This window comes from Berghia stephanieae, chromosome 2 (genome assembly GCF_034508935.2).
Source record: "Berghia stephanieae isolate SIO BIC M18660-M18661 chromosome 2, UCSD_Bste_1.3, whole genome shotgun sequence".
NCBI classification, from domain to species: domain Eukaryota; kingdom Metazoa; phylum Mollusca; class Gastropoda; order Nudibranchia; family Aeolidiidae; genus Berghia; species Berghia stephanieae.
In genome coordinates, this window is record NC_088361.1 from 60,348,591 (window position 1) to 60,354,122 (window position 5,532).

Sequence of the window (5,532 nt, forward strand, 5' to 3'; positions counted from 1 at the left end):
TAATCTTTTCAATGATCTTCTATATAAAGTTGAGATTTGAGACTGGACGGTAGCTTTGAATGGTCTCACAGTCTAGACTGGGCTTTTTCAGCAATGGAGTGACGAGAGGTTCCTTCAACGATAACGAAAAACTTCAGTCTCCAGTGAGTAGTTCATGATTAACGCTAAGATTGGTGCAAGTTCACCAATACATGACTTATTCAGAGTCCTTAGAATTGAATCAACACTACATTATTTCTTCAGAGCTTTTATTACTACTTCTTTAATTTCGTTTATGGTTGCAGTTGATAATTTAGTCAGTAATGAGGGGAGGGGGGGGGGGGGGTCGTTGGTTGCACAGACGTGTGTTCTTTTTATGTCCCCTTCGTCAAGCTCTTCGCGTATTTTTGAAATCTTTGCTGAAATACATCATTCTGCTAGCTCATTTTTATCAGAACGTTCAGGTAATGTGGATGATGAGGACTCAAATTGCATGTCCGTTTACTATTTTCCAGACTTATTTGCTGTTTCCTTTGTTTTCAGAGCTACCGTTTCACTTAGATATGTCATTTTAGCTTCTCTGATGGCTTTGTTAGTTTCAGATTTTGCTGTCTGGTATAGTTCTTTGTCGATTGTCAGTTTGGTCTTTCTCCATTTTGCTTCAGCTTTCCTTCTTTTCCTTTTCATATGATAAACTTTGGCGGATATATTCTGTGTTAGGCTGAATACTCTGATACTCTGAATAACACTTTTTCAAAATGTTGGCCTTGAAACTCGACTGAAGGGACAGGTTTTAAAGTTTTTGACAAGTTGAGTATCATTTAAATCGATCGATGTTTGAAGGACGAGTTTTCTGGCGCACCCTGGTAAACATACTCAATTGCATTTTGAAAAGGTCTATCATTTATAAAAGTATTTTGTAAAAAACATCTCTTATTTCATCTCAACCCTGGAATCAAGGAACCGGCCACGGTTAATGACAATGAAATGATATGGAATAAAGAACAAACACAACTGTATATTTATTTTTTAAATATATTTTCCGATGATGGATAATGACATCCGTATTCTTCCACACTCAAAAATGAAAACAGCTATTTAACATTTTGACCAGAAAACACATTCTTCCAATTTCGATCGATTAAAATGATCCTCAACTTTTCAAAAACCTGGGACGTTGTAAAAGTGTCAGATATGAGATTTTTTGACAAGATGGGGGTCATTTTTATCGATCGATATGTGTAGATAGAGCAGTTTTCAGGTCAATATATTTAATACGTGTTTTTATTTCTGAGAAAGGCAGTTTATGTATCACAACAATGAGTTAACTTTTACATTTATTATTTTCTGGTATCTGAAACTGCAAGGTTAGATCAAAGCAACCGTGCTCTAAAACTAAAATGGATTTTTAAATTTTGGCCATAAAACTCGTCAGAATATCGATCGATTAAATGACCGTTCACCCCCCCCCCCCCTCTCTCTCTCTCTCCCCACCCGCCTTATCAGAACTGTCAAACCTAGGACTCCATTCCATTTTAATCGATCGATATCATTTGAAGGACGAGTTTTTTAGTCGAATTTTAAAATCAGGTTTTTTTATATGCTGCAGATAGGTCATTGTGACCTTATTTATTTAATTATCGGTTATAAATAATTTGTCTATGTTATGTTATGATTATGAAGCACGATAAAATTATTTTTGAAAAATCTCTTAATCATATTATGAGCAAGGAAAATGGAAAGAATACATTTTCCATAATTTGTTTTGTATTGAACTCTGTCGTAGAATAACAAAACACCATTGATAGGTTTTTGGCCAGAATTATTTTCACTTCAAATACTGATGAATTAACATGGCCTAAACTTGTCAAAAACTCCTAAAGGAGAGCATACGATATGAAGGTTAATCCACTAAATGGGCGCAACGCGCTTAACAAGGAGTCCCAAGCTAACATCAACAGTGTGCGACTTTGTGGTCTTATAGAGTATGACACTCGCCTTCGGACCTTTAGATCCCTCATTCGAGTCCCACTCAAAACGCTGCAAAGTCAGTCGAGTACCTGGGAAAGGCTCTTTTATACATTCCTTATCCGCACAACATGCGTAAAATGAGCCCCGGCCGGTAACATCATTGACTCAGTGGAATTGCAAAAGAATTGTAAAAACTCCTCATGTCTTGTCTTCCATGTTAAGGTTTGCTGTTGGCTTGGAACCACTGTAAATCGCGTTGAGTACTTCTAGTAGGTATTGGTCTGTATGAAAGCTAGAAATTCTCTTTTTGTTGTTGTTGAATATTTAGGACAAGACAGACAACCTGTATCATGAGGCCTTATTACGTAAAATTTCCTATCACCAGATTTTAAAAGTTCGAAAGTTTAAGGATTTCTGATGGGAATCACCTTAAGTCATCAAGATTCGAATTTTTCTTTATCAACTCGGGCCAAAATGAAAAAACGCGTTTTGCCAGTGTACGTCATTTGCCTTGTTCAGTTGCCCTTGTCGTCTAAGCTTGCACCAAATTTACACATTTCCTTATAAAAGCAAAGGAAGTGCCTTTAATTAAATCGATATTTTAGCAATCTTATATCAGGTTAGACTGTATTTATGGAAATGATAATGGAGGATATTTCTACAGGAAATCTCCTGTCCAAAAAAACATTAGACGAGAATAGGGGACATTTATTATTCTCAAAATAAATGAATGAAATAATGAACCTTTTTTTCAATGTTGTGTTGATAACAATAGCACATTTACAGTTGGCAGAGGGGGGAAGAGGGAAGGAAGGAAGGAGAGATATAGATAGATAGATAGATAGATAGATAGATAGATAGATAGATAGATAGATAGATGGATAGATAGATAGATAGATAGATAGATAGATAGATAGATAGATAGATAGATAGATAGATAGATAGATAGAGGGAGAGAGAGAGGAGAGAGAGACAGAGAGAGAGAGAGGGGGGGGGGAGAAGGCGTGAAAGAAGATTAGCTACAGGAGAGAGCACAAGAGAGGTAAGGGTTGAGAAAGAATAAGAAAGAAATATAGGTCTTATTCCAAAATCCTCCGGATGTCAATGTATTGTCGTATACACTCAACCATAATAATATGGCTCTCTGACTTAGATGATTTAATCCTCTTCGTTTCTGGTGTAAAACAGGGCCTCCACGAACGTCCGACATCTGTTTCTGTCCTTGGTTTTCTATTTGAAATATTATGCACAAATGTTCAGATTAATTTATTAGTTAGATGTTGACGGCAGAGCCAGTGTCTGCAAAAGTTCGACACCTGGACTGAGAGTGAAAAAAATATTATGGCTAAAAATACGATTAGAAAGTTAATGAATCAGGGAAATCAATGGAAAGCAGGCAATTATCCCATTGCGTCAAATGTGTGCAAATTATTAGCTGTCATTAATTGTGTGTCGCTTAGGTGTATGTAGTGAAAACATTTCTATTATAAGTGTTGAACACAAAATGAATAGAACATCTTGAGAAAAAAAAATCAAACAAAATATTGACACCTGAGTATTTTTGGCTCAAATTTTTTCCTGAGCCAAAGTTTGGCTGATGAATATGTTTAGACTGAAACGTTTGTGTTAATTTTTTTGTTCCTTTTTATTTTCGCTTTGAAACTGTTCTCTTCACGTTCTGTTCTTCAATTTTTACTTTCCACATCCTATAGCAGCATACGACAAGAGCCTAGAGTCCAAATAACTGACTTTATTTCTGGGGTCTTTTGGAAAGGCTTTTTATACATCCTGACTCCCATATAAATAAGTACCGGATACTGATATTGGAATATTGATAGTTCAAAAGGATACGTTAACAGTGGCTTGGACAATATGCAATCGGAAACTAGTTCCATCTGGCCTGCTAGCGAAATGGATGTTTTACTTTACCTTTTTACAAAAAAGTATCTTATTTTACCACCAGGACATGTGTTCACCTTGTGTTGGCATCTAAATGTTTAATGGGTAGTCCCATATGTTAAATATAAATTAACAAAGCACGATGAATGGAATACTAAACACCGGCTTCCGCCATCTGTTTCTTTCCTTGGCCTTTTATATTTTTAAGGTTTGAAATATTGTGTCCAAAGCAATTCTCTCATATCTAATCCACCGTGTTTTTCTGATAAAGGGGAAACCCGAAACGTCCACATTATCTGTTTCCGTTTATTAAACTGAAGCTTCCATTCAATTTTCTATTTCTATTTAGTTCTCCGAGCTTCAAACATAAACATTTTCAGTTTGCATTTATTTATAACAATATGATATGTAGTATTTATTTCCATATAAATTGTTTTGTAAATTATTCCATTTTTACATTGACCAGTCTATTCTTTATAAAATAGCGTTTGGGTCAAAATTGGTTCGCACAGCCCCTGTTAAATTTTTCCATTGAGCATAGAATTACTGTTCATTATAAAAATTATAAAACCATTTTTTACAAAATGCAAACGTTTATTATTATTATCATTATCATTATTATTATTATTATTATTATTATTATTATTATTATTATTATTATTATTATTATTATTATTATTGTTATTAACATTATTATTATTATTATTGTTATTATTATTATTATTATTATTATTATTATTATTATTATTATTATTATTATCATTATTATTATTATTATTATCATTATTGTTATTATTGTTAATGATTATTATTAATTATTATTATTATAATTATTATTATCATTATCATCATCATTATGGTTATTATTATTATTATTATTATTATTATTATTATTATTATTATTATTATTATTATTATTATTATTATTATTAAGGGTAATTCTATCACCTGTTGACTCAAGTGCATATTTATAAAATAAATCTGCTAGGCATAATGATCGTTCCTTTGATGTTGGGAGTCGCCATCTAGTCGCCCTATTTGCCAGATTTAATTGCGAGCAACTAACAGACTTCTTTTCCGGACCAATTTTGATCGTTGATGTCTTAAAATATTGGTCTCGATAAACATATGTTAATTTCTACAATACAGAGTAGCATAATAACTAAAATTGATGAGTTCGCTTCCGAGGACGATAGACGCATGAGCACGACCAACATGGCGTTCTCTCTCTAATAACTTTTCCGCCGGTGACGTCACATACTATGCGTGACGTCCAATCAAGGGACGCTACTCTTCCGTTAATCTCATTCCCTATTGTGCTATGTTTTAGATTTCTGGATGGATTGGCACCTGAATATTTGCAGGAACTAATTGAAAACTATGAACCTATTCGAAATTTAAGATCATCGCAGTCCCAACTTCTAAAGGTTACCTTCTCAAAATCTTCAATTTAGTCAAAAGCATTTTTCTCCATTGCTCCACGCTATGGAACGCAGTCAGTCCTGAGACAAAGTCTTGTGAAAAATTACCATCTTCCAGGAAATGTCTGAAGACTAAGTTGTTCTGTAAGGCTTATCTTTTATGAAATAGATGTAGCTTAGATTTTTTTTTCTATATTAATGCTTATTATTATGTCATGTCATGATGTTTTCCCCATGTAAAGCACGATTTATATGGATTTTA